The following is an 11,824-nucleotide window of genomic DNA, read 5'->3' as shown; positions in this document are numbered from 1 at the left end:
TGCATTATTTAAAGTCAGAGAAAACTAGAAATAAACCAAAAGTCAAATCATAGGAGATTGGTTAAATAAACTGTTACATATCTTCATTGTATGACTGAGTCATTTTATTTAGTATTAAGTATTTTTATAAAAGAATAAAAGTTCCCATGTTAAGTTAAAATAACAGGTTACAGGTCTGGAGTTGTGGCTCAGAGGTAAAGCGCTCACCTAGCATGTGTGAGGCACTGGGTTCGGACCTCAGCACCACATAAAAATAAATAAATAAAGGTATTGTGACCAACTATAACTTTAAAAAAAAAACAACAGGTAACAAAGCTGCAACTGAGTTTCTCACTTTCGTTTCATAACTTTGCATACCCAAATGTGCACAAGTACAGACAACTGTTGATTCTCGTTATTTGCAGTCATTGTGTTCAATCTAGTCACCCCAAATGCTGGATCTGCTTCCTTTCGCTGTTGTTTGGAAAGGAAATCTGCTCAAAAAGAAGGCAGCTCTCTCGGTTCTGCGCTTCCCCACTCGTATCTTCTCAGGAGATCTCTTCATGGGTGCTTCTTGAAGAGACTGGCAGGTATCCTGCAGCTGAGGACAAGACCTGAGCACCAGACTTGACTCTGAGGTGCCCTCCAAAACCTGAGGGCTCTGTCCACTTCCAATACCTTCCAACTGAAAGACCCTAGCCCAGTTAGCCCAGTTACCTAAGGCCAAGATATGAAATCAAGATACCGGGCTTGTCATAAACAGGCTCAGGGGAGGGATGTGCTTTCCACATAACTGGTTGAGAAAGGACAGAGCACCCCCATCCTGAGGCATGAATGAATAAACAGGAACAGATAAGCAGGAACAGAAAGAATAGAATGCAGACCTGTGGTTTTTGGAATGCAGACCTGTGGTTTTTGGAATGCAGACCTGTACCCCCTAGGTGGCCTATATGCTAGATTTAAACAAACCAATAAGAAACCTGTTGCTTCCCGCGTGCGCGAAACCTGTCCCAAACCCTATAAAAATCTCTGTATCCCCAAGCCCCGTGTGCCAGTTCACCAAAGCTCCCGCTGAGGTTCTGTTGGGCACCCGCAGGCGCCTGTGTCCCAATAAAACCTCTTGCTTTTGCAGCCAGTGTTTCGTGTGATTCTCCTTGGACAGGGATACGGGGGTCTTTCATTGGATGGGGGTCTTTCACAACTACTGCCTTTAGCATTTTGTCACTGCAGACACTCCTGAGGAAGGGAGGAGGCAAAGCCAAGTGAAGATAGCACAGCATCTTATGGAGGTTACACCTCAGGCCTCACCTTGCTAGGACACATCTTGTGGGAGGAGCTATGAACATATCCTGACACAGCAAAGGCTCACACCAATCTTTATGTTCTGCAATTCAAAATTCATGCAAATGTGGCTGGGCATGATGGCTCAGGTCTGTAATCCCCAGAACTCTGGAGGCTGAAGCCGGAGGATCAGCCTCCAGAGGCTGGAGGCTAGCCTCACCAACTTAGTGTGAGACTCTGTCTCAAAATTCACAAACTTGGAGGGTTGCTTTGTTCTCTTAAGAATACACCACTATTGGGCTGGGGATGTGGCTCAAGCGGTACGCTCGCCTGGCATGCATGCAGCCCGGTTCGATCCTCAGCACCACATACCAACAAAGATGTTGTGTTCGCCGAGAACTAAAAAATAAATATTAAAAAAAAATTCTCTCTCTCTCTCTCTCTCTCTCTCTCTCTCTCTCTCCCCCCCCCCTCTCACTCTCTCTTTAAAAAAAAAATAAAAAAAAATAATGTGAAAAGAACTCACTGGGATTGTGCAGAAAGCACTCATTTAAAAAAAAAAAAAAGAATACACCACTATGTCTGAATATATTCTCCAGATATTTGTACAATTCAACAATTTGAAAGACATGTTCACAGTGAGAAAAAATATAAATTCAATCTAAAAAACAAGGAATGAGGAATCTTATTGATAGAACCTGATATGATTTCATTGTTCAACTAATTACTCTTTTATTATAAACAATGTGCTAAACATTTTTTTAAATATTTATTATTTTTTAGTTTATTTAGACACATTATCTTTATTTCATTATTATGTAGTGCTGAGGATCAAACCCAGGGCCTCATATGTGCTAGGCGAGCGCTCTACTGCTGAGCCACAATCCCAGCCCCTGTGCTAAACATTTCTTATGTTCCACTAAGGTTGAAGCGATTCAGCTCATTCAGGCCTAAAAAAAAAAAAAATCAAAAATACAGAGGGCTAGGATATGGCTTAGGGATAAAGTGGCCCTGGGTTCAATCCTCTGAATTAGAAAAAAAAAAATCATGCAAATGTGATGCTGGGGATTAAACCCAGGGCCTTGTGCATTCGTGGCAGGCACTCTACCAGCCATGGAACATGGGTCAAGTCTTAATTATCGGTCTCCCAACCTTGTCCACTTGTCCCCTTCAGATCCTGTTCCCTGGACTATATCAAAATCAGACATGACATCTTTCTTGTTAAAATATATGATCAAGGAGCCGACTACCTCAGTATACACAATGAGGAAACTCAAGCCCAGAGAGGTGAGAGGATCTGCTCAATGTCACAAGGGGCCGAGCCTGGACAGAACTCTTCCAACTCCAATTGTCTAGTGGCACAGCCATGAGACAGCAGCCACAAACAGCAATTTGCCCAGAAATGGCACATCTTCCCCTTCAAAATTCATGAAAACTGGCATTCAGAGCTGAAAGGCCAAGGTTCGTCGTCGGAGATTAAAATGCACACACACAGATAGCAGTGACAAAGATAAAGCACTTTATTGCAAGCTGGTTCTAGCTTATATAGAAAGTGAGAGTCAGTTATCTTAAACCATGAAGCTCCTGGGGCCAATCATAGTAAAGGTCAGGTCATCACCTACGGTCCATGCACGTCCACCCTGCATAAGATTCATGGGGGGCACGAACTGTCCACGTGTACGAAAGATGGGAGGACCAATTAGAAGGTTTTCAAAACAACTTGTTATCCACCCACTGGCAACTTGCTCGTCGCCATGTTGCATTAGGGGCTCCTTATCTGAAAGGCCCAGGGAGTTCTAGCCGCCCACTGGCAATTTGCCCACCGCCATGTTTGAAAGGCCCGGGGAGTTCTCAGGGAGACTCCCAACAAGAGCCATAATACATGTGTGTCATATAGCCTTTGCAGAACCTTGTAATTATTCCCCTTCCTGGTGAAGTTGAAGCCCAGGGCTTTGTCTGTGTCTGCTCTGTGGCTTTAGTATCCCTTGGCACAGGCTATGTCCCACATGGAAAGCCACACATCACTCCATGTTGACACCCATGTAGAACTGCTAAATGCTACCGGCTCTGCCATCCTAAGGAGCACAATGAAGTCCTGTTTGAAAAGCCATTCCAGAGCAATCAAAAGGCACTCACTGAACTCCTACCATGGACGGTACTGTGCGGGACAACAGGGGTCAAAAGGTTACAATGACATGGCCTCAGCATGTGAAGAGCTGAGTCGACTAGGTGGAGCCTAGAGGAGAGACAAGAGGTTCCAGGACAGTAGGATGGCCTTGGGGAACAGTAGGATGCCTTGGGGAACAGTAGGATGGCCTTGAGGACATGGGTGTAGCAGCAAGGAGCCACATGTCACAATAGAATGTGCATGCTATGGAAAAGAATGACAAAGCTGCATTAGGACAGAGGCATGGCAGGCTGGGGATGGGGAGGCCTTCCGGGTCACCTAGGCCAAGCCTCACAGGGTAGGTGTGGAAATGGTGGGGTTTTTTTCCAGTACCCGGATTTGGACATTTTCCCAGTACTTTACCACTGAGCTTCATCCCCAGCCCTTTTCAGTTTTGAGACAGGGCTTGCTAAATTGCTCTGATTGACCTCGAGTTTGCAAACCTCTTGCCTCAGCCTCCTGAGTAGCTGGGATTACAGGTGTGCATCACTGCCAGGCAAGGTGTGAAAACTATGACGAAGATGACCCAGCCAGTAAGCCTCTTTAGATGACCTCCCGAAACTAAACCAGTGCCACCGGGCTTGCCAAGTAAACAGAGAGAGGAAGACTGATGTGTCACCAAGGCAGTGCTGTAGGGCTGGGTTGTTGTCACTCTCATTTGCATTCCCAGCTGGTAGGCCAGGGCCAGGCCCAAACTAGGTGCTTAGAGACCTCAGCAGGCCACTTGGGCTTCTGCCCCCATCCAAGGCCATAGAACACGTGGCACCATGTAGCGCAGTAAAATCAGATAAGTGAAGCCCATAAAGCCTACAGCTCGAAGCCTGACACCCAAGACGTGCTCGCTAATGAGAGCTGTTCTTGCTGTTGCTGTGAGCGGGCCATTGCCGATTTATCTCATGCTGATTAGAGGAAAACCTGACAAGAAATCTTTGGCCCATTTCTGGCATTTCTGACTAGATCAGAAACTTGAAACTCCAGGGCATGTATTAGAACTTCGGGGAACTGGCTGAAAAGTAGACTTCGGGGCCAGGCACAGTGATGCATGGCTGTAATTCCAGAGACTGCCCAGGAGGTCGAGGCAGGAGGATAGCAAGTTCAAGGCCAGCTTCAGCAACGTGGTGGCAAGACCCTGTCTCTAAATTAGAAATTATAAAGGTTGAAGTTGAAGTTCAGTGGTAAGACACTTCTGGGTTCACCCCCCCAGGACCAAAAAATAAAATAGGTTTCAGAACCTGGTCCCTCCCAGTTTTAATCAGACCTAATTGTTGTTTTAAACAAATCTCTTAAAGTTGTTCAGGGACCACTTGGAGAGAAGCTGTCATGAGCTGGGAGACTGCTATATTGGTGTTCTCTAATTTTGATTTTCTTTAATGAATTTTAGAAACAAATATACATGTTTTTAGAAAAACAATTCAAAGTAGAAGGCAACTCCCTGGCACCCATCTCTTTTCCCTAATTCTACAACCCCATTCCCAAGAAATAATCATTGTTAACTATGGTCTTAGGATTTGTCCCCAGAAATTGTCTGTGTCCTCACAAGCATATGCACTGATATAGCTCTTTCCCCTAGTGCTCCCTTGGTGTAAAAAACAACAGAAACAAAAACAAGAATATATGAAAGCAGAGATTGGCAAACACTGTTTTCTTCTTTTATGTGCCTCAGACAGGGGGTGGAGGTATTGGGGATTGAACCCAGGGCCATGCACATGCTAGGCAAATGCTCTACAACTGAGCTTTGAATAGATATTTAGGGAGTAGAGATCTCTCGCTAAATAGTCCAGGCTGCCCTCGAACTTGCCATCCTCTTGTGCAGCCAAATTAAAGGCATATGTCACTATGGCTGGTGGCAAATATTTTCTGTAAAGGATCAAATAGCAAATATTCTCAGCTTTTGGGCCATATAGTTTCTATCTCAATGGCCGACCTCTCCATTGCAGCATGAAGGCAGCCATTAGGAGATGAATGGACGTGGCATTGATCCAGTAAAATTTTATTTACAAAACAAAACAAAAATTTTGGGTTTTTTTGGCAGTAAAAAAAAGTCCTTGGTTGAACCCAAGGACTTATGAGCACTAGGCAAATGCTCTGCCACTGAGATGCATCTCTAGTGCTTTGATTTTGAAATAGGGTCTCGCTAAGTTGCCCAGGCCAGCCTTGAACTTGCCATCCTTCTGCCTCAGTCACCCAGGTAGCTGGATTACAGATATGGACCATGGTATCTAGATTGAATTTAAAATTTTGATAGATGGTGTCAAATGGTTCTCAAGCTTTTTGTCATTCTCATTGCTTAATATTGTTTCTAGTGAGCATTTTCTGTTAAAGTTTTAGAAATAACTAAAGGAAAGATCATAAAGACCAACAGGCAGCAATGAATCAAACAGTAATGGATTCTGTAAGCACAAAATTCCCTGACCTTAACAAATTCAGGGAAGCCATTTATTGTTCTTCGAAGACTTGGGCGCCATGGGGACTCATTTTCTGGATTCGAAAATGGCCATCAGGGCTGGAGATGTGGCTCAAGTGGTAGCCCGCTCGCCTGACATGGGCGGGACACCACATAAAAATCCTCAGCACCACATAAAAATATATTGTGTCCACCTAAAACTAAAAAATATTTTTAAAAAGGAAAGAAAATGACCATGGGTTAGAGGGATTTTGGTTTTATAGGGTACTGATAGGGTGGTTTCATCACTGGAACTTGTGGGTATGCGGTTTGGATAGTAAATGTAGGTTAAGACTTTTAACGCTAACTCAGGAGGGCAGCTGTAAAAAGGTTGAAACTCATTGTTATTTGGAGAGATAGGAGTCCAGATTGTGAGGGATGGGCATTTCTTTTTCTGGAATTTATCATCTCCCAGAGTTTCCCAATTCGCCTCCTTCCTTCAAGGCCCATTGTTATCAGGAAACGATTTACTTACTGGAAGGTCAGTGCTTGGCTAGTTTCTCTTTGAATGCAGTGCAGGGCCAAGAACTTTTCTGTTCTCCCTTGAATCGGAACAGTTCCTCAGGCTCTACTTGAACTTCATGCCCTTGACTTTTTTTTTTTTTTTTAAGAGAGAGAGAGAGAGAGAGAGGAGAGAGAGAGAATTTTTTAATATTTATTTTTTAGTTTTCGGCAGACACAACATCTTTGTTAGTATGTGGTGCTGAGGATCGAACCTGGGCCGCACGCATGCCAGGCGAGCGCGCTACCGCTTGAGCCACATCCCCAGCCCTGCACTGCATTCTTGTCAATGTAAAAGTAAATTCCATTCTGCCCAGAGAATCCCAGAACGCAGCAGGAACAGCTTTTTCTAAATGTAAAGAACATGATCATGATGGGCAAAAGCAGTTTAGGCCCTTACAGAGCCAGTGTGCTTAAAGACAGGACATTGTTGCAAATTGAGCTGGAGCCTTTGCAGGCCTGAGCTCAGTGATGATGGAATAAATATTCAATTTTCCATTTAGAGTTCCTAATAAATCCTTTACACACTGGGCCAATGCTTTGGGTTTCCTAATCTGAAAAAAATGCACTGATCACACTCGGTGTTGTTAAGATTACAACTAGCTCTTGCTGAGCACCTGTTAGGACACTGGCAGTGAGGGAGGTCCTTCATACATTCCCTCCAGCACTGGGATGGTGGCATCACTGTTGTACAGATGGGAAAACTAAGGCTCAGGTAGGTTGTCTGGTCTGCTAAATACAGTCATGCTGCACCAAAATTGGCAAATCCCTGGCAGAAAACCATTAGAGTAATGAAATCTCTATTTCCCATGATGTGGCAATCTACTCCTTAGAAATCTTAAATCCAATTAATTTCCTAAGAAATAATTCCAAAGGCACCAGAATATTAGAAATATAAATAACATAAAAGGAATGACAGCAGGATAGGCAGTGGCACATAACTGTGATCCTAGTGGGTCAGGAGGCTTAAGCAGGAGAATCGTTGAGTTGAAAGCCAGCCTGAGCAACTTAGCAAGGTCCTAAGCAACTTAGTGAGACCTTCCTTGTTTCAAAATTAAAACAGGAAAAAGGTCTGTGGAATGTGGCTCAGTGGTCAAGTGCCCCTGGATTCAATCCCTGGTACAAAAAAAAAAAAAAAAAAATTGGGTGAGGGTTGGGGAATGAGAGACCAAGCTTGATGGTGCATACCTCAGTGACTTAGGAGGCTGAGGCAGGAGGACTGCAAGTTCCAGGTCAGGCTGGGCAATTTAGCAGACCCTGTATCAAAATAAAAAAGACTAGTGATGTAGCTCAGTAGTAAAGCACACCGGGGTTCAATCCCCAGTACCTAAACAAATAACCGAGCCTACAGACCCATGGAACAAAAGAGCCAATATTCCTATCATGGAGTCCCAGATAGAGAAGAGAGTTGGGCAGAAAAAAAATGATCAAGAAATGGAAAAAAAAAAAAAAAAAAAAAAAGCTTGGTGGAAGACACAAATCTACAAGATGCCAGATGAAACGTACTAACATTTCAATAATTACTTGAATGTAAATGCTGCATATACATCAAAAGACAGATTGGTCAGACGCAGTGCACACTCCTGAAACCCTAGCTACTCATGAGGATAAGGCAGGATTCCAAGGTCCAACCAGCCTCAGCAAGTTAGTGAGACCCTGTCTCAAGATACAAAAAAATAAAAAGGGCCACAATTTAGTTCGGTGAAAGTGCTCCAAGCTCAATCCCCAGAACCTACCCCCATACATGCCTATTACTGAATAATATGCTGCTCATAAAAAACTTACTTCAAATTCAGCATAGGTAGGTTGAAAGTAAAAGAACAGAATATATACCTTGCAAACATTAATTTTCTAAAAAGAACTAACTACAATAATAGCTGATCAAGTAGCCTGTGGAGTAAAAAAATAAAAAAAAGGATTAGAGATAAGAGACATTATGTAAGGATAGCTCAGTCAGTCCACTAGAAAGACACCAAAAACCAGAGACCAGAAACAAAAACTGGTAGGAGTAATAAACAGACAAATTCAGTTACAACTTGGGACTTCCATACCTCCCATTCAGCAACCGATGAAACTAGAGATCTAAATAGCAGTAGAAAACATTTTTTTTTTTTTTGCTATGCTAGTAATCAAATGCCAGGGCCTCACACATACTAGCCAAGTGCTCTGCCACTGAGCTACACTACCAGTTTCTCAATACACTTTTATTTTAAACTACTGGGAGTTGAATCCAGGGGTGCTTTACCACTGAGCCAAATCCCCAGCAGTTTTTTTTTTTTTTTGGTGTGCATGGAGAGGGGAAGAGATTGAACTCTGGGGCACTCAACTACTGACCCACATCCCCAGCCCTATTTTGCATTTTATTAGAGACAGGGTCTGAGTTACTTAGCACCTTGCTATTGCTAAGGCTGGCTTTGAACTCGAAATCCTCCTGCCTAAGCCCCCCTAAGTGCTGGGATTACAGGCATTTGCCACTGTGCCTGGCTTTTATTTTTTATTTTGAGACTTGTCTCACTTAGGGCCTCATTAAACTGCCCAGGCTTGCTTTGAACTTGCAATCCTCCTGCCTCAGCTTCCAAAGTTGCTGGCATTACAGGGGTGTGGTACGGTGCCAGACTTCAATAAATATTTTTAAAGTGCCCATGGAACATTTCCCAAGATGACTAAAACAACCTCAATAAACTGCATGCAGTGAGTAGGACATACCTATAATTCTATCTGGTAAGCTGGGGCATAAGAATTACAGGTCTGGGGCCAGCCTCAGCAAGTTAGAAAGACCCTATCTCAATATAAAAAACAAAAACGGCTGGTAGAGCACTCTGGGTTCATTCAATCCCCTGCACCACACATGCATACTGAAGATAACAAATTTAAAAGACTTGAAGTCAGAATGTTCTTTGACCATTACAGAACCAAGCCAGAAATTAGTAATAGAAATGCATTAGATACTCTAAAAACTAAAATTGATTTAAAGACTTAATGCAATGCCTACTTAAAATTTCAGTGAAGGCAGGCATAATGGCACGTGCCTGTAATTCCCAGTGACGCTGGAAGCTAAGGCACAAGGATTCCAAGTTTGAGGCTAGCCTCAGTAATTTAGCAAGAGTCTAAGCAGTTCAGTGAGACCCTGTCTCAAAATAAGACAGGTATGGTGGTGCACACCTCCAATCCCAGCAACTCAGAAGGCTGATGCAGGAGGATCACCAGTTCAAAGCCAGCCTCAGTAACTTAGCAAGACTCTGTCTCCAAATAAAATATAAAATGGCTGGGGATGTGGCTCAGTGGTTAAGCGCCCCTGGGTTCAATCTCTGGTACCAAATTTTTTTTTTAAATTTATTCTGATTAGTTATATATGACAGCAGAATGAATTACAATTCATATTATACATATAGAGCACAATTTATCATATCTCTGTACACATAGTAGAGTTTCACCATTCATGTCTTCATACATATACTTAGGACTGGTACCAAAAATTTTAAAAATAAAATAAAGTCCAAGTGAAGCTGGGCATGGTGGTGCATGCCTGTAACCTCAGCAACTTGGAGGCTGAAGCAGGATTCAGTTTCAAGGTCATCCACAGCAACTTTTCAAGACACTCTGCAATTAAGCAATACCCTGTCTCCAAATAAAAAATAAAAAAGGACCTGGGGTGTAGTTCAGTGTTTAAGTGCTCTGGGTTCATTCCCCAATTCCAAATTAAAAACAAAAATCCCAGCATTTTTTTTTAATAGGCACAGACAATAGACATAGCAAAGTTTACTCTGAAAAGCCATAGCCCTTGAATAAATAATCTTCATAAGAAATTCAGTTAAGGGATGGGGATGTGGCTCAAGCGGTAGCGCGCTCGCCTGGCATGCGTGCGGCCCGGGTTTGATCCTCAGCACCACATACAAAGATATTTGTGTCCGCCAAAAACTAAAAAAATAAATATTAAAAAAAAATTCTTAAGAAAAAAAAAAGAAATTCAGTTAAGTGGAAAGAATTTAATACTACTTCAATATTAAAAGCTTATCATATAACTAATCAAGAGAATGTGATATTGGCAAAGGGACAGACATAGATCGGTGGAAGAAAAGACTCAGAAACAGGTCCATGCAAATATGTTCAACTGCTATTTGATAAAAGTGCCAACCAATTCAACAAAAATCACCTTTGAACACATGGTGCTGGAGCAACTGGACTTCCGTAGGAACAGACTCAAAATGGACTGTAGGCTCAAATGTAAAACTTTACAAACATAGGAGCTAGGCAAAAAGTTCTTAGACTTGATGCCCAAAATTGCAATCCGTAAAAGGAAAATTTGTTAAGTTGGGCTTTATCAAAATCAAAAGATTGGGCTGGGGTTGCAGTTACTCAGTGGTAGAGTGCTTGCCTAGCATGCAGTAGGCACTGGGTTGGATCCTCAGCACCACATAAATATGAAATATTGTGTCCACCTAAAACTTAAGAATATTTTTTAAAAAAAGATTTTGGCTTGTGAAAACTTGTGTGACGAGAATGAATAAATAAGATATAGACTAGGAGAAAATATTTGCAAACCACACATCAAAACTGAACAGTAAGAATATACAATCTTTTTTTTTTTTTTTCAAAAACTGTCAGAATCAACTTTATTATAACCCTGGAGATCAAAAGTTTATAGCAATCACATAAATGTTTAATCAAGGGGGAAAAAGTGGCAAATTGCTAGTTTTTGCAGATAAAAATTATTTTCATTTTTTTTTAATTTAGTATTTTGTATATTATTCCATGAGGTTGCTTTTCAGTTTGTCTAGTTGTATCATTTGACATTCAAACTTAAATAAAGTTCAAATCTACCATCAAAAAAATATATATATACAATCTAATTAAAAAATGGATAGAAGATAGGAACAGATTTTTCACTGAAGATATACAGATAGCCTAAAATAAGCACATGAAAAATTGTCAACATCATTAGTCAGAGAAATGCAAATTAAAACTAGTGACACATCATTATACACCCAATAGAATGGCTAAGATAAATAGTGACAAATCAAATGTTGGCAAGGATGTACAGAAACCAAATTACTCATACAGTGCTACTGGGAATGAAAAATGGTATAGCTACCCTGAAAAACAATTTCATAGCTTCTTATAAGACTAAACATGGGTCCGTGGCAGCACATGCCTATAACTCCAGTGACTCAGGAGGTTGAAGCAGGAGGATCAGTTTCAGGCTAACCACAGCAACTTAGCAAGACCCTGTCTCAAAATAAAAAAAAAATAAAAGGGCTGGGAATGTAGCTTAGAGGTAAAGCATTCCTGGGTTCAATCCCCACTACTTGGGGGGCATGGGAAGCCAGGAATTAAGTAACAGAGTACAGCATCAAGACCAACATAAGCACAAGGAACTTCATTGTCAGGTTCCCCAAAATTAGCACTCACTCATTATCTAATAATCACAAATCACAAAATTTCAGGGCTGGGGT

This window comes from Ictidomys tridecemlineatus, chromosome 1 (assembly GCF_052094955.1).
Source record: "Ictidomys tridecemlineatus isolate mIctTri1 chromosome 1, mIctTri1.hap1, whole genome shotgun sequence".
Classification (NCBI taxonomy): Eukaryota; Metazoa; Chordata; class Mammalia; order Rodentia; family Sciuridae; genus Ictidomys; species Ictidomys tridecemlineatus.
This window is presented reverse-complemented; position numbering follows the sequence as displayed.